The 19455-nt window shown below is 36.1% G+C and overlaps 1 long non-coding RNA gene across 1 annotated transcript in view; it reads right to left on the reverse strand.

Moving 5' to 3' along the window:
* Positions 1-7000: 7000 nt before the first annotated feature.
* Positions 7001-19455, reverse strand: part of LOC309387230 — a 32355-nt gene continuing 19900 nt past the window's right edge. Inside the window, exons 2-4 of the long non-coding RNA XR_014174563.1 lie at positions 17404-17476; positions 15350-15493; positions 7001-7775 (exon numbers count right to left, since the gene is read on the reverse strand). This is a non-coding gene — a long non-coding RNA (uncharacterized lncRNA). The remainder of the gene's footprint in view (positions 7776-15349; positions 15494-17403; positions 17477-19455) is intronic.

Genomic DNA, 19455 nt, shown 5'->3' on the forward strand with positions numbered 1-19455 from the left:
AAAGCAACTAGAAGAAAAGTGAGATCATATTTAATTAAAGGCACAGGGGGGAAATTTATTCCATTCACATTTTAATGCAAACTTATTTGATTCACACTCTGTGAACCCATATGCAAGCTGGAACATAGTAATATGCTAATGCATACAGTTTTGTAATGCTGCCCATAGCATTAGAATGTATACTGTAATGCTGCCCATAATGCATAGCATTATGCAACTACGATCTACATATACTGTACATATATATAGTTGATCCACTCTTATTAGAAGCAGCTTATATAAATATTACAGAAATGGGTATATACAATTAATTTAGGAAGGATGTGCATGGAAATGTACATGTTTCCATACTAATCTTTTAAATAAACAGAACTTAAAACTGGAAAAATGAAGCACTGAACATGATTTCCAATTCCTAAATGAAGGGGGGGAAATGTGGGAACATTACAAAAATATTTATAGAACTCCAAAGTTTAAATCAGAAGAAGTGTGGTTTTGAGCTACACCTCAATAGTATATGTGTATTTACTTCCTTGGTACTGATCTCTAGCTGGATTAGGCAAAGTATCTCTGTAGTTTATAACAGCAGTACTGGATCACAGCATTGGAATTAAAAAAAAAACCCTCAAATAAATTTAGTCTCTAGAGTGACTTGTCAAAGAGTGTGAGTGTCTTCTTTCAGCACAGAGGTATTAAAAAGAGACTGTGTATAGCTTTTTGGATTCAGATCTATAACTCATCTGTTCTCATATGGGCCTTTTGTTAAATAAGCAAAAGCCAAGAAATGCTTGAACTATTTGAATTAATGAGATCATCTAACTATGTTCACAGAGTTCTTCAGAGTAATTAGGCTTTAAATTCCATTGAAGATGGGTGCACTATTATTGCATCTCTACTCTTATGCAGAATCTTGTGACTTGTCTGCGATACTACAGTATAAGTGACAGCTTGGTATAATCGTGATGAAGTCTGGAGGTTATGAAGACACATACATTTCCATCAAAGCATATAAAATATATGGACTGGTTACGGACTGCAATATGGTTCTTGTCTTGTTTTATAAAAATATACGATATGCAATCCTTCTCTGCAGTCTGTAGGAAGGAATGTACATATACAATCCAGTGAAACTCTACTTTATAAAAGAGGCTGATGTGGCAAACCAGGAGTGTTATCCAACTGGTGTGGTCCTGTTCATGAAAACTAGTCGTTAAATGGTTGCACACATTACAACTAAGCCAAATTTCACATTTTTCCTCCTTATTCAGACAGAACAGGAAGGAACGTTTGGAGACAAATCAATCTTTCCATCCAAAGCCCTAACAAAAATCAAACTCTAGGCTTTGGGGGGGGGGGGATACTTGAATTTATATCTTAGTGATGATTGTACTGAAAATATTGGGATCCTAAGAATTAGTGAAGATTTTAACTTCCGTTGATTCTCTTTTAAAATACAATTTGATATACCTGACTGTGATTTAGGGAGGAAAGTTCTCATGAATGTATATATGTACATGTGCCAATACAGTTCAATAGGACTATAAGGCACAAAATTGGATTACATCAATCCAGTTCTAAACAGAACAATATGCCCATTTTTTTGAGGATTGCAGTTTAACTGGCAATTTTTAAAAGAGAAGGGAAAGAATTCAGAAATAAAAATCCCTTTAAGTGCTTATATTTTCCCCTATCTGCATTCAAAAATATGTTTTTTCCATGTCTTCGGTTCTTTAAGTAAAAAAGAGGCTCCTAAATTCTTCAACTTTTTAGTATCAAGAAACGCTTTTTTATTATTTGGATAGGACTGTTGAATTTATGATAAAAACATAATGCAAAGGGTCATTCAATGTTATTTAAAATGTTAATGTTTCCCAGCAGGACAAAAGTTGCATGCAAATCCCTATCTTATGGGCATTGTTGCTTTTTTTTTAATTATATCACTAGCTGTGTTTTATGTTTAATTATTTCACTTGAAATAATACAGCTCTTTAAAAATCATGGGAATTCTGATGACTAACTACTTTGATGAATTACTAATAATTTGAATTATTGTCAGAACCTAGTATTTCCTAATTTTGACAACAACTCTGGCAGACCAATACTATTTTGGTATGGGGACATAGAATTATTTGTGCTGGTTTAGATTAACATTGCAAATTTTGATCTATGGTTTATATTTTTATATGGACTCTGCGTTGATTATTGTTAAAATAATTAAATGAAGGGGGAAATAAAGGTCTTTGTTTACACTTTTCAGAGCCACATAATAATTAACAGACTTGCAAACTTTGCAGCTCGGTTTGTGTCAATCAAAGTCTCTCCTAAATTTCTCCAAGCAATGAGAATGTATTGTTGCATTATAAAATTATGGTCTTTGTCAAATGGGTGACTTTCTTAAGAAAAAGAAGAATTTCCCTGACTCACCTACACTGTTGGTGAAAATCACAGAGAAAAATTCTTAAAACTATGCAATTATAATAATAAATCAATTCTGTGTGTCATTTCTGCTTTTCACTATTAATAAATTAACCATGTAACATTGTTCAAAATTATGTCAGTTACGCATATAATCATCTTTTAAATTAATGAAGTGATGAAGCGGTTTGATGACACTCATGATTTACAGGGCTGCTTTTAGCTAATGTTAAAAGCCTTTCATTTAATAAATTGTCCCCTTGAGAAATTACCAAAAATGAATATTTTGTATGCTAAATGTTTCAAGGTTTATACTTTTGCAATATATTAACAAATGACAAGGGAAAGCATTTTTCAAAATAGATCCTCTTTTACATATATTTAATTGAAATTAATTAGTATATTACTTTAGAAGGAAATGATAAGTGAGAAGGGTACAGGGTCATTTATGAGAATTTCTTATGGCAATAAAACACAGTTTAAACAATGGAATTAATCATGTCCTTTACAATATTTTATGATAGATTAGGAATTACTTCAAGAGTTTTGATTAAACAGAAATATCTAAGGGTGTATGTGTATTTGTGTTTGTAGCAGAGATAGATGAGAGAAACCCCCTCCTAACTATTCTCCTGTAATTAATATTTCCCTCATTTAATTATGCTGGAATATGTTCCTGCTGAATATTTACAAAGCTTAAACAAAATTGGAAGTGCAGCTGATTAGTCATTATGCTTCGGCTTCTATGCAACGCTACTTGTGACTACTTAATTTTTCTCTACTTTCTGTATGTATAGTAATAAACTTTACTAGCTATTTCTTGGCCTCAAATAAGACCAATTGAGATTCAAGGTGTCATATACACAGTTATCACTTCCCCATTGTACTATTCTTTTCTTATTTCAGTTCACTAGTTAAATTCTAGGCAGGATTGCTTGGAGAAAAATTGTACTCCTTCCTGAGAAGCACCTTGGTACCTCTCCATCTCAAACAGCCAAATATGGGTATGAGTATTCTTCCTATACTAAGAAAATCTTTCAAGTGGATACTAAACAAAGCAGATGCATTGAAAAAGATTAAGAAATATCAACCATCTTAGAGGGTGTATAACTATAGTGACTATACATTCTTTTTTGCAAAGGACATTCCGTTATGTCAGGAAGTTGTCCTTTAGGTTTATTTATTTTTTCAAAAACTTTATTTTGTACTTCCTTTTAGCCATTTAATTTTTACTTTACAAATGCACAAACTTTCACATACACATTTACATTTCACATTGTGTGAAAAATAGGAACATTGCATTCTCTTTTTCAACTAAATTTATATATACGGTTTGATTTTAGATATTTATATCATAATATGTGTTTTTGTAAAGTTTTTCTTGGTTTTGCTCTTTAATTTTCCTTTGTAAAGTTAGAAACATAAAACAATTAAGATATTTTATCCTTAGAATAAAATATCCTTGGTCCCTTTTTCAGAGTTATTCTTCATTTTTTTCCAACAAAGTATAGTTCCATCCTAACCAGTTACCTCTTGCCCATTTATCTTTTTGAGAAGAAATTGACAAATCTAACATCCAAGGGAAGATATAATTTTGTTATGTGAATGTCAGTCCCCATGAGTTTCTTATTTAATGCTTTCTTTGTGATACTAGAAGGTGTTCTTGTGTCCCTATTATCAAAGGCTAGCATATATATACTATATATATTATGTATATATATATTACATACATACATACATACATACATACATACATACATACATACATACCACTGCACATTTTGAAATGTGCAGTGCTTTGTATGTGTATGTACACACTCTCCTAAATTGAGTAAAATGAGGCTAATAGCTTGAATGAACCAAGGGCCTATGTGTTTGTTATATTGTTGTTTGAGGGAAATAAATGGTTGTGATCAATGGGTGTTAGCATCTCATTCATTCCTTTTTAAGCAGGTGAATGATGAACAATCAATGTGCATTGTAAGTACCTCATGTAGCAGTTCATCAAAATGACAAATTTTCACAGCAGTTCATTCATAGATAATTTTTGTTCCTTAAATGAAATTAATTTGTTGATAGGGCATCCTAAGAAGAAACATTTGAAGTAAGAAAAATGAAAAATAAATGCAACATATATTAAACCTACTTGTGAGATTTGCATTTTTTTTTGGAAATGACACAGATGGATAGGCATGTGCTTTGAGAAAAATGATAGTCTAGTAACCCATGAAACATCATAAGATATTTGCTTTATTAATAATGTCTTTGTATGGTCCACTTTTGTTCTTATGCAGATTTGTAATCCAGTTGCTTTACAATTATTGCTGTATTAATTTTAATAAACAAACATCCACAACAAATCACCTGTGACTATTTTGACATCTGGGCACCTTATGTCAACCTTCACACACACACACACACACACACACACACACACACACACACAAACCACCTTCCATCACTACCACCACAGAAGGCAAGGATATTTCTTTTCAATGTTCTGTTGTTCCTTAAATGCATGTGCTTAGCTCAAAAACTGAACTTTGAGGACCTCAGGAATAATAATAGCCATATCTTTCTGTGAAAGCTTCCTAGAAAAGTGGCTATTCGATTTACCATAAATGTAATAAGATAAAAATGTCTTTTATTTTATTTTCTAGCTTATTCTTTATAAATAAATGTTAGGGAGGGGGACACCTTACTTTTTGACAAATACTTAACCAGATCAGAAAGCTTAACCTTTTTCTTCAAGGAAAGGCCTTAAAACTTAGATTCTAATATGAAAAACACCCATTTGGGTTTATTTTTCCCATTTCCTGTTGCCCTTGTTATAAAACAGTCATTATCCATAAGGTATCAATTAGCATGACTCCAAATTTCATCTTTGCTTCTTAATTGAAGATGCAATCTTAAAATGCCACAAATTTCACAGATTAAATATGTCAGAAGGTATGAAACCTTTCATGATTTGGCGATGTATTTATTGATGGGAGGAGGAGAATCTGGGCCATTCCATAACATTGCATGATAACATCTGAGGTCTAAACAGTTTACCTACCCAGTGGTGAAATTCAAAATTTTTTACTACCAGTTCTGTGGGTGTGGCTTGATGGCCATGGTTTGGTGGGCATGGCAGGGGAACGATACTGTAAAATCTCCATTCCCACCCTACTCTGGGGCCAGCCAGATGTGGCATTTGCCAGTTCTCCGAACAAATCAAAATTTCCACTACCAGTTTTCCAGAACGTGTCAGAACCTGCTAGATTTCACCCCTGTACCTACCCCATTATAAAGATGGAGCTGGCAGAATACTTACTCCCAATATTTAGAATTCTCAACATGTCCTTGTTTGTAAGTGGAGGAGATGCTAGAACCTCTTGTACAAGTCCAGTGTAAAATCTAGGACTCTAGTATGGTTTGTTCTGACAGGCTCTGGATTTCCACTTGTTAAGTCCTTCCTCTACAAAAAGGATATATGTTGGCATGCCCAGACTAAAATCTACTTTCCAGACAGATTTTCCTATGACACAGCCTTATATTAAACTCGCGTCATCATGGCATCATCACATGACACATTGTAACTTTTCCCCCTTCGCTAAAATAGGTGTGGGTGTGGCCAGTGCATGACGCATCTGGCCTGCTGGCCGTGAATTTGGCACCCCTGATCTAGTGGCATTTAATCCCTCATCCAAGGCATTGATTGGTCAGTCTGAAGTTTCTCCAATATCCTTTAAAAAAAAACCTCTGGATCAGTTTGCCTTGTCTTTGAGAGGATGGTGGAGAGGAAACTAGTCAAGGAGTCCAAGAAATTACTCCATAAATATAATCAAATAATTAATTTCCTAATAACTTCAAATAGCAATTTCCTAATAACTTCAAATAGCTAAGTCTGAAGAATTTGAATTAGTAATGGCTGTGGTTTGTTTTAATTTGAATTGCTGCTACTGATCTTTTTTTTTTATTCCTGTCAACTGGACAATTTAATAAATTTATTGATGTAGTTGAATTAATCTTTTTTTGCCTAGTCTACAGAGCAATTATATTCAAGTGGCAGACTTTCCTTAAGGACAGAAAAGAAATGCTCCCAAAAATAAATAAATCCTAAAGTATCAACTTTGGGCCTGGATTCTTACATTTCCAAACTGAAGTTTAGTCATTACTGTAAATCACAAACATGATTGCAGCATATCCTAAATGTATAAGAAAATGGTCCTGCCATTCTATTTTACAGGATTAGAAAGGCAGACGCCTCCCAGGGCAGTCATAATTACACAGGGAGCTTTTGGGATTGAAATGTTCCCACAGTAAGGATCTGACACAGAATCAAAATGACATTGGTTAACCAGAATTATTGCAAAGCAAGGGAGAAATTTCCACAAATACTGAAGTAGTGAGCCAGGTATAATGCTGTACTAATTGATGGCAAACCAAACACAAGAACATTAGAATATTAGTTCTTACACTAGATCCCTTAAAAGTGTAGCAGAATCAAATCAAAAGCTAAGAAATGAAACCATGAATTAAGGTGCATAAATCGATTAGTTATTTATTAAACAGTATGTTGCACATACCATAATTATTCCAGGATCATCAAAAAGGAGGTAGTGTCAAAGCTGTATTTTACATCATTTTCCATGAGTCTAAAAGCATTGGAAAGTATCTGACATTAGAAGGGCTACATTATTATTTAGACCAGCTTCACAATATTATTCTTGCCCCAGTTTTAAACATGGCCAGAGTAATTAACTCAGAGCTACTATTAATAATGTTTATGTTTGCACTGATTATAAACCTTATGAAGAGAGAAAACTGCAGTATATTGAAATAAAGAATGAAGAGGAGATAAAAAAAATCTCTTGGGATCATTCACTGTAGCGATTTAATGAAGAAATAAATTTAATTGCAACTTTCTAAATAACAAAAAAAATGAAGAGGGGTATATTTTTTTATTACAGCTTAAGACCTCCAAATGACATGAAATTTGGGGGCTGGAAAAGGATGAATTTGACAATGCACCATTTTGTTTCAATTAGATGCAGCATATTTTCTAAGCGTAAAAAAGCAAAGACATCGTATATCTTAAAAGTTCAGCAAACTCTGAGCTGCTGAGATATCACTAAATTGTCATGAGTTCAAAGCAACATAAAAGCAAAGAAACCACACAGCAGCCTTCTAGTGCCCTCCAGATGGGTTAAAACACAACTTTTAATATGCTCCCAGGATGAAAGTTGTCATCAGGGCAAGACCAAGACATTTGCTCCAGAAGTGAAGACTTGTTTTGTTCCCACATCTAAAGCCATCCAGACTGATAATTGAATCTTATTTCAAAAGTGGCAACAGTAGAACATCTTTCACCATATCTGCAGGCAAGAAAATAGTTTATCAGCCAGCCAGCCAATTCTGTCTTTTAAGACTTCACTGACACTCCATCTAGATACTGTACCTGATGTCTACTGTAGTGTATGAAGTGACTACCTCATTCTGCATAATAGACCAGCCCAGAGACCCCAAAGTGGGAAAACCTGTCATGTTTTGTTGCCTTAAGCTAATTTTGCACTCAGTAATTAGCTCTCATTATCTTGTTTTTTTTTATTTTGAAATCATTTTATCTGTGCTCTATTATGCCTAGGCATTACTCTTCAATGCTAAAATATTCACTATGGGAAATTGTAAATAAAGGTATGACGATGCACCAGGAGCAAGGTTTTGTGCAACTCTTTTAACAGTGGCATAGTTCACTCATCCATTGGTTTTGGTACCAGTGGTTCTGCTAAAATCTTTCAGCTCTGAATCAGTGTCAAGCTTTCTGTGAAGACCTAAATATGTAGAGAAAGAGAAACTGCAAACAAATTATATATATCTCTGAAACATGTTATGCTTTTTAAAAATATAATGAAGAAATATGGATATAGGAGTTTACAATTTTCTCTAAAAGTATCTTCCAATGTGATATGGGGGAAGAATCACAGAATGTTATTTTTCCTCCTGCAACTTTGACTGGGGGCATTGAATAATTGACTGTTGGCAAACACCTAAGCAATATTGAGGTATGCATCTATATTTCCTGTTTTCTTATTTATCTTTATTTTACAAGTTTAAAAGCAGTCAGATAAATATTCTTTTAAATAAAATATCTACAAGGATCACCTTATTTTCTTCTATCTCTTATGCAATAGAAAGCAGCAGGAATTGTAATATATTTTGTAGGCAATATGCTTGATGATAGGGCAAGTTCTATAGACTACCTGTTTTCTGTTGTATGTCTAAGGCTGTTGCCCAGCAAACATACTCAGCACTGAATTATGAAATGGCAGAGATCACTTGCAACCTACATAGCATATTTTTCAGATGTCAATCTATTTGTTCTTTTACTTCATTGTGTCAGATGATTACATTTAAAATGGCAAACAATCACATGGCATGATTCAGCCCCGTTGAACATTTAAAAGCCTCACTTGTTTTAGTGAAGAATAAAAGAATATTCAATTTTCACAAAGTAAGCTTTTTCAGATATTAAAGACCGATCAGACAGTTAATAAAGTTTTATCATTCAGTGTAATGTTCAAAATCCTGATGACCTTGAAGTTAAAAATTAGCTGCTGGTTGCCTTGTATCCATTTAGATGGCTATTGTCTAAGTGGGTTTTGAGACATAGGCAGGATTTACAAATCTAGCTTCGGTTCTGAACAATTACAAATATACATCCATGCATTTAAACAATAATATGCAATAAAGCATAGCGAGGCTATGTAACTGTGTTGGCGAACCTATGGCACATATGCCGGAAGTAGCACGCAGAGCCATCTCTCCAGATCGCCCGTTGCTCTTCCAGGTTCCAGCGCACCAGCCAGCTGGTCTTACGCACGTGGGAGTGCCGGAAACCAAAAGAGCAGCCGCCCGGTGCGCATGCACATGCTGGGTGGCTGATCTTCTGGTTTGTGGCGTGTGCATGCACACCAGCCAGCTGTATGCATGTACACCAGAAACTGGGAGACCAGGTGGCTGGTGTGCATATGCACGCGTGCGCACGCTCCCATTTTGGTGCTCGGTGCCGAAAAGGTTCACCAACACTGCTATATAATATACTTCAATGAGTTTGTGTTTTTCAACTGTTTTTTTTTAATTTTGGATATTGATGGATGGTCAGTTTGATGTAGTGCTAAGGCACTGTCCTAGAAACCAGGAGGCTGTAAGTTCTAGTCATGTTTAAGCATGAAAGCTGGTTGGGTGACTTTGGACTAGACACTGTCTCAGCCCAAGAATCTCATGTCTCTTTATTGTGAGGTGGGCTTTGATGTGGAGAAAAGAAGAGGAGGAAGGATTTTAGGCATGTTCATCACCTTGACTTACTTAGAAAGTAATAAATAACAAATATCTGAGATCAAATCTGATTTTCAGTCAACTGCAAATATTTAAAATTGGGATCATGTAAAAGTGATTCTGTTTGCAAAAAAAATGTATACTCTTCACAACAATTCATTCTAATACTGCTTTTTTTAATTGACTGAAGTTTGTGGAACTGCCTCTGTGTGGATATGGCACAGTAATCCATAACAATAGATGCATTCCTACCAAAATGAATCCCCAGAAGTGTATCTATAATACCAAAGAAGCTGGGATACTTGTTTTGGAAATTGCCAAGTCCCACATCCCATCTCATTTTATTTATTGTGGCTCTTTGCATTAAATATAAATAACCAGGAAGCCCACATGCTGCAAAGTGCCAGCTTCAAGCATAATTTTATTTCCAATAATGTTTTTGGCCCCTGAAGGCATTCTTAGAAAAATAAAAGTAGTGACTAGCTGTCAGAAGTATGTTCCAAAGAGGAGGAGGAGGAGGAGGAAGAGGAGGAGGGGGGAGGGGGAGGAGGAAGAGGTGGAGGGGAAGGTGGAAGACTGAAATGGTAAAGGAAAATCCTGTGAGGCAAGAAAAAAAAAACTCAGCAGTTTAACTCCTGGACATTTTTCTTCTTCTAACACATTTATCAGGTTAACCATTTTGTGGTGGGTATCAATAACATATTCTCAAAATTCCAAATATGCCCACTAGCCTCAAAGGTTTGGGATGTCTGCTTTATGCTAGTCATTTTTATTGTATGAGAAACCTTATACCAAGATCAACCACTACCAATGTACAACACTGATGTGATAGATGCAACTCACCCCACACACCACATCAATTGATTATTAATATTGATGGTTATATCAATGCATAGTTTTCACCACAGCATGAGTATAAAGCATTATGTCCCAGAAACCTGTTGGGCTTCCTTACCCTTCAGCCATAATATTTTGTACAAGGATGTCTGAACTAAATTTTTCATGGATAGGTTGGCTTTGCTTTTAGCATATAGCCCGTGTTTGAAAGCTAGTCTGTACATATCCCTTTTGATATACCTTATAGTGAATGATTGAGGCTTCAAAAACAAAGTTTAGTTTGTCATAATAGCCCAGAAAATCTTAATCTAAAACAGATGTACTATAGGATTTCAGTGCAGTATGTCACTCTGTGCTGGTAATATTAGCATGTGAGAAGTTGCATTTGCCAAGCAATACATCACATGAAGTTAATAAGCATCACTACAATGAATCCAACCTTTTCTTTCCCAACTACCAAACATCTTTTTGGAGAAAAAACAAGAGCAGACCTGTGTTGCCTTGAATTTGACTTTCCCCCGCTGTTGTATTTTATACCTGTATGCTAGAGTCACCTGGAATACATCCAATCAGGTCATTTCAGTAATTGACGGGTTATTCAAATGTCCTTCTCTAGCAATCATCTAGCTATTTTAAAATACCATATGTGAAAGAGAGAGATATCTTTAAATAATTTGGCAAACAGTCAAAACTTTGACATTTCTTCATGCCACAGTGGCTTCCCCACAAGCTATCCTGGCAGGAATTTCTTCAAGGTTCAAGAGATGCTAAGTATTAGATAATTAATCCTGGGTTTCACCGTGATTGGCTATTTCTGAACTTCTTTCTGCTTGAATTGTTAATAAGCAGACTCATCGGAAAAAACAGAATAAATTCTGTTCTTTGGGCTAGCTGCAGGATGATTTTAATCATGTACCAGACACTGGACCTACTTGCTTTTTAAGGGTTTGCAAATCAGACAAAATCCAAGATGAATTTGCAAGTTGAATTTGAAAGTTACTTTTTGGTTGGGATGATGACTTAATTTAAAAATAGTTATCTCTATAAAAAGCATAAACATGAAGATACAAAACTCCAATAAACCTTCAAATCAGTGCAAAGTTAGGCAATTTGATTAGATAGATACATTAAAACAATTTAAAAACTGATTTGAAGGAATGAGTCAAAATAATCGTCAGTGAATATAAGCTTTGCTGTTTTCTTATGTTTATCTCATTTTTAAGGAGTATAAAGGAGGCGTATAAAGGAGAGATCTGGACACAGTATAATAATCTGAGCTCATTAATTTTCAGAATTAAGAATTACGGATAAGTATAGATTGTGCAATGGAAACCTTATCAACTATACAACATGATTAACAATTTGGCCTATTTTATAAGTCCATTAGTCACAATCATAAACATGGAAAGAGAAGAAAAGTCTGGAAATCTCATTTTAAAGACCCTTCTGCTTTTGCAAAAAGCCAGGATGTATTGTAGACTCCCCACTGGAGATTCTTCTCTGTGCAAGTCTAGGTCTGTACTTAAATAGTAATATAAACACTGAGTTGCAACTAAACCATAGAGAAGGATGGATCTGATCCATTTGTCTCAAATTAGATAACATTCTGGCTATGCTATATCATTATTTACCAAGCCATATCTCTTTAAATAGCTTTGTTAAAAAGGGATTAGTTTTCTTAAAAAGCAATTCAGAAAATAAAAAGCCATAGATAAAATATGAAAGAAATGCAGTATAAAAAGCAAGCCCTCTCCACAAGCATGCCAAAAATGGAAAATGAGTAACAGGAGAAGATAAGTAAGCATGGAGGTAGGGGAATCAGAAGATATTATGGAAACATTTGAAATCCTTAATTACGAACTTGCGAAGTCATTTAATATGTACAACATTTGTGTCTTGTGAAATTCAGAAACTGAAAAACAGTATAAATAATAGAGGAATGATACATGATAACATGAACACCAATAACATGAAAGTAAACTTTTGTAGGCTTGTAAGAAAGGAAGTGCATTTCCAAATGATAGAATAAATTGGGTTTATTCTATTCAATAAAAAGAGGGGAGGGGAGGAGAGGAAAGACACGGGAATTTACAGATGACTGCCTAGACAGAAGGATGGGATAGAATATTTAATGCCAATCATGCTTCTCACTTTGGGGGTAAGCAATATTATGCAGAGCAGTAGCAAAATCTGACTATGGTACTACAGATAGTTCTTGACATACTATTACAATTGAGCCCAAAATTTCAGTTGCTAAGCAAAACAGTTTGCCTGATTTTATGTCCTTTCATGTGAAAGTTGTTAAGTGAATCATTGCAGTTGTTAAGCTGGTAACATGGCTGTTAAGTGAATCTGGCTTCCCCATTGACTTTGCTTGTCAGAAGGTCACAAAAGGAGATCACATGACCCCGGGACACTGCAACCATCATAAATACATGCCAGTTGCCAAGCATCTGAATTTAGATCATGTGACCATGGGAATGAGGCAATGGTCGTAAATGTGAAAAACAATCATAAGTCACTTTTTTCAGGGCTGTTATAATTTTGAACAATCACTGAACAAGTGGTGGTAAGTCAAGGATTATCTGCATCTTCATACATTCTCAGATGGAGCAACACCGCAGTAATGTCGTTATCACTTTTATTTGCCTTAAGATATAAAATATTTATATGGAGTAGCACGCGAGCCATTTATAAAGTTGCAATTAAGAATATCATTGTGGAGAGATGACTTCTGGTCCCCGAAGGTGACAGACGTTCACGTCCGCTGCTCGTCTTCTTGGTGGGCTCCCTTTAAGTTTAGGGGGAGCACAGGGAGCCTTGGAGGGGCTCCCTGCCGTAGGGCAGCTTGTTGGGACCCCCTGGATCGGCGGCGGCCACAAGGGGGTCTCCAGCTTTGCCCCCCTGGAAGGAAACAACTAATCGGACGTTACAGCTGAAATGCGATGAGGTGGGAAGCTTCCCTCAATCTCCTTTTTAACTACTTAATCGATGAACAGCAGTCTTTCTTAAACTATGCTTTCAATCTTTTGAAGTGTTAAGACTGGAGGGGGGGGGTTTCACCCCCCCTCGGAAAAGCGGCAATTGGAAAATCCCTCTCTCTCAGAAGAGAGAGAGAGGGAGTTAAAAGTTACTTTCTCTTCCTTCAAGCAATGGGAGGATGATTTCTTGCTACAACTGCAAAGGAGGACTGCTGAGTTTATTCTTTTAAACTATTTTATGGAAACTTTGGACGTTGCTTTCTGATCTCCTGTGAAGGCGGAGCCAAGATGGCCAAATTCCTCCTTCTTCTTGCACTTATGAATGAAGTTTCCCTTTTGAAAGAATTTCTGGCTTTGTATTATATTACACCCTAGAGATCTCCAGGAGCCTCTCCTTGCACGTATCTCCCTTGGATTTGAAACACTTGATTTATATCACCTGGCTTGGAGCTGTATAGAGACCAACGCTCTCCTCTGGACTTGCTTGCCTTATGACTTCTCCCAGTTGTGTCTTTCCACAGACGCCATTTCTTTGTGCAGACTTTTGCTATCTCTGAACTTAATATGGGTCCTAAAAAATTACCGCCTGGTAAGCCGTCTTCGGCCCCAACATCTTCTACGTTCAGCCCGGTCATCCAAAAGACACCATTGGCTTCATTTTTACAACCTAAAGCGACTGAAGAGAGCTCAAAGGAACTATCAGTTGAGCAAATGTTTCAAACTATTATAAAGGGACAGGATGAACTGAAAAAACAACTGGCAGATTTAACTGATGAGCTCAGAGAAATGCAACAACAAACAACACAAAATAAACAGAGAATAGGTGTGCTGGAGGAGTGCGTAACTGGGCTGAGGGAAGAGGTTAAGACAATCCAGAAGGGGAATGTAGAATTTGAAAATCATATGATAAAGGTGGAATTTGAGAGAATGTCTTTTTTTTTCTTAGATTTCAAAACTTGCCAGAAACAGAGAATGAAGATCTCAAGGAGATCATGACCACAATCTTAGCAGAATATATTAAAAGAGATAAACAACAGCTATGGTGGGATATTGATTTGATCTATAGGATTAACTCAGCATACGCTAGAACACAAAACGTGTCAAGGGAAATACATGTTAAATTTCTTAGAAAGACTACAAGAGATGAGGTCTTAAGAGCTCAAAGGGTGGGACCACTAAAATATAAAGACAAAGAAATAACCATTCTTAAACAGATTCCAAAGAAAGTAAGAGATAAGAGGAAGAAATATTCCTCTTTAGCAAAGAAATTATATAATAATGGAATCTGGTTCAGATGGTTAATGCTGATTTTCTGGGAGGGCAGCAGAATTAGAATCAACACAGTTGTGGAGGCGGAGGCCTTTATTAAGAAACATAGTGCCCTCCTAGATGAAACAGGGGACAGTACACAAGATATGAAGGAGGGAGGGGCCACGGCTCTGCCAGCAGACAGGGGGGAGGATGCAACACTCAGAAGACTCAGGTCACAAAAATGAGTTGAAACATTATTGCAATTGTTGTTATAATGTAATTCTTGGAAGTGATACAAAAGATGATTGAATATATTGATGATTGAATGTAAAAAAAAAGTTGCCAATGTTTATTCAAATTTTGATGTTTTCTTTTTCTTTTTTGTAAAAGTTGTGAGATTTGGGGGGATTTCTACCTTCCACATGATGTAGCTGTCAAAATTTTCTATACCTATTTACCCTTTTCCTCAAAACATTTGTAAAAACCAATAAAAATGTTACAATATAAAGAATATCATTGTGATATGTGTAAAATGAAACACTCACCTGCACTATAGACACCGAGGATCGAAGATCAGAAGATGTGACAGGATTTGCCCAACAACTTCATAATCATTCTTTTTGCACTCTCATCTACTGTATGAATACCAGGTTATAGTCTCAAAGAGCAGAGGTGAATTCTGGGCAGTTCTGTTGATGGGGAAAGACTCATTTTCCTGTATATGAATATGTAACATAGTGGGGAGAGGAGAGGCATTGAATCTCACCTTGCCTCCAGTATGCTAACTTTCCATAGGCAGAGATGACTTTGATGCAGGCTACATTCAAAGAAATATATTTGGAGTAGCTCTCCAGTTTTAAAATATGCTTATGGGCACAAAATATGTAAAGCTGCCTTGGCCAATTTCATTACAGTCACACCATGCAATTAAGTGAGCTCGGTTGCAAATTGCAATAGAGATGGAAGGTAGAATAGAGAGATAGGCCCAATAAATATTTCCCCTGTCTTAATTTCTACTGTCCTTCTCTCCCAATACGCTGATAGAACTCGGTGCATAGGAAGCATACATGTAAACTAAATTAGAAGCATATATTGATGTACATATTTATTGACTTAGTACAGGGGTGAGTTGCTGCCGGCATTACTGTCGGTTCGGCACACACAAAAATTTTGTGCACTTGTGTGCATGCCAAACACACATTCTGCGCGCATGCACATTTGCAGCTAAAAAGGTCCGTGCATGCGCAAAACATTAAAAGGGGGGGGTTATATTTATGCAATGCAAATTGTTCTGCGATGCGCAGAATTGAAAATCAAGATGGTGGTGCTGTAGGAGAACCGGTTTGGGAGCATGGCAGGCCTGGGTTGCTGGTGGCTCCAGCGACCCAGGCCGCCAAACCACTACTGGTTCGGCCAAACCGGTAGGAACCGGTAGGAACCCACCTCTGACTCAGTGGCTAATTCTATTCCCTCCAACCACATGGAGGCATGAAGAACAGGATCCAAAATAGGTGCTTTCTGAGTAATCCCTTACACAAACACATTGCTACTTTGATAAGGTGACCAACTTTTTTACAATGAAAAGGAGGACAAATAAATTGGGAAAAAAATATCGTAAATAAAAGAAATATTTTATTCATTGCAACAATAATACACTAAAATATGATATATGCATAATAAAAACATTTGCAACATTTTATATTGTAATTATGCTTACATGCCTGTTAATTATTATTTAAATGAGTACTTTTCCATTGAATTAATATTTCTTGTCAATGTATCATCTTCTAACAATATATTGGAAATATCTGAACAAGAAATATCCTTCATATTGAATTTTACGGCAAGTGCTGCAGCTAGAGTATCAACATTCAATCTCAATCTCAGTCTACTGCATGTGTATGTGCCGTGTCGTGTTTCGGTAAGAAGTAAACAAAGCCACTTGCACGTGACGCTCTCTCTCAAGGTCTCTCATGCGAAGCGCATGCATCTCATAATCGCATCTTATACTGCACTATACCGAGCCTTGACGAATTGTCATGTCAAATACAAATACGTCACATAACGCGCAACAGGTTAGTCTTCAAATATCGAAAAGGAGGACATGTAGGAGGACACTTTTTGAGGGAGGACAAAACTTACAAAAGAAGGACTGTCCTCCCTAAGGAGGACGGTTGGTCACCTTAACTTTGAGGCAATAAGTGTGCTGGTCCCTTATGCCAGGGCTCACCAACCTTTTGGTCCTCAGGAACTGCTAAATTCATAATTTCAAATCCTGCGGACAACTAATATGATTTTTTAAAAAGATAAATAGCATTTAATGCAATATAAAAAATGCAAATAATTTTTCTGCGGACCACCAAAATTTTCTTGCGGACAACCAGTGGTCCACAGACCACTGGCTGGTGACCACTGCCTTACAAAGCTTGTGAAACAACAGAACAAAACCTCAAAGATAGCAACTTTAGTTGAGAATGGGAAAGCAGGCCTGCAAAAAAAAACCAAGCAAACAACCAAATAAACAAACAAAAGAAGCTAATGTGTAAGGATAACAATCTCCAGGGATAACAATTCTTGCAGCCACACTGGAAATTCTGACCTTTTCTGTAGGGCACAAAGCAACAGGTTAATATTTGGAAGTTTCAGTCGGTCAGATGACAGGGCAGGGCAACCTATCAAAATAAGAACAGAGAAAGTTATGCTTGGAAAAGAAAGTGCATAGTAAGTGTACAGTGACCCACAACATGGGATTTATTAGGGCAACAAACTATCAGTTCAGATCAGGTCTTGCTGTATTTTCAAGGAGGACCTTTGGGATAAAACAGAAATAAGTATATGTGAACACTAAATATTCTAGGCACTGGAGTAATAACTTTAGTCCATGTTTCCTAATTAAGTGTAATTGAAAAATAAGATGCACTGATCATCTAATGACAGTTTTCAAGTTTAGTATTTACATTTAGTAAAGTGAACATAGAAAGATAGTTTCGTGTAATAGTTTAAAGCAGTAGGGTGTAAATCAGAATTATGAGTTCTAGTCCCAATTTAACAGAAATTAGCTTACCTGGCTAACCTTGGGCCAGTCACTCTCTCTCTCTCAGTCCTAGGATGGCAACAATGGCAAGTTGTTCAAAAAACTTGCTAGGAAAATTGCACAGACTGGTCCAGCCTCTTGACAGAAAACATCTCTCTCTCTCTCTCTCTCTCTCTCTCTCTCTCTCTCTCTCTCTCTCTCTCTCTCTCTCTCTCTCTCTCTCTCCCTCCCTCCCTCCCTCCCTCCCTCCCTCTCTCCCTCCCTCCCTCTGCATGTGTACTTTAATATACAACCTTTTGAATAGTAAATTTTATTAAATTACACATACATTAGTGTGTCATTTAATAAAATTTGCTATTCAAAAGGTTGTATGTTAAGTTTATGCATTAAAGAAGAATTATATCTTATAATAGAACTACTATAGTAGTTCTTTAACGTAGGCTTTGGAGTCACCCATAATCTCCACTGCTCTGATGAATTAATCAAGTCCTACTGAAGTCTAAGTGGGAGAAAGGGCAGCAGAACTTAGTACCACAGAATTGTACCCATAACCATTAATGAAAATGCAGATGGCCACCAGATTCAATTATTAAAAATAGATATAATGTTTAAAATAATGGGAGGCTAGAACATTGGAAGGCATGTTGCAACTTCAGGTATGAACTTTATTTCACTTGACTTAAAAGCTAGTGGAATTTGTAGAAAACAAGCGATGAGTGACTGTAGCCAAGTACTTTGAGATAATGTTAAAATAGGAATAGTAAAGTATGCTGGTAGATTACAATATATTTTGAGAATATTTTTATCAGTTTGTCTTCTGATAAGTATTTTTGTATGATCTTGAATACAGCAAATACCATGTATAAATAAATACATTCTCCTCTTCATGTAAATCATTTTTTTTCATAATGTATTACTGAAAGTTTAAATAAGTCCAAAATAGCTGATAACGTATCATTTAAAATGACTAAATAATGTGCACCAGGTAATGTATTTGAAAGTAATATGAATTTCTTATTTTATATACTGTTCATTGAGTCCACTGGCACAATTCTAAAACACAGATTTGTTTCTCTATCCATTGGGTTCCAGTTACATTTTGTTTGAAATTTATATAAATATTATTTAAGGAATGTAATCATTTTAAAAAATAAAAGGATATATATGTGTACTTTATTTATTTTATTTCTTGGATTTCTAAACCGCCCCCTCTCCCAAAAAGGGACTCAGGGCGGTGTACAGTCAAATAAAATGCAGATAAAATACAATAATATAAAACAATTAAATACTAAACATTTGGATGGAGGAGATAAGACTGTACAAGAAATAAATATACTATAGAAACCCTAAAAAACATCCCCAATTAAAATACCCAAACCCAATTGAAATATCCCCGGGAGACAAAATTAAGAGAGTGCCAGGCCAGCTGATTGAAACAGGTGAGTCTTTAATTTTTGACGGAAGGAGCGGAGGTCGGTGGTAGTTCGGATGTCGGGGAGGAGGTCATTCCAGAGGGTTGGGCCCATCACAGAGAAGGACCTACTCCTAGGTGTCGCCCGCTGGCATTGCCTAGCGGACGGCACCAGGAGGAGTCCCTCCCTGTGTGAGCGGATTGGT

Source organism: Natrix helvetica (assembly GCF_964273705.1).
Source record: "Natrix helvetica genome assembly, chromosome: 2".
NCBI lineage: Eukaryota > Metazoa > Chordata > Lepidosauria > Squamata > Natricidae > Natrix > Natrix helvetica.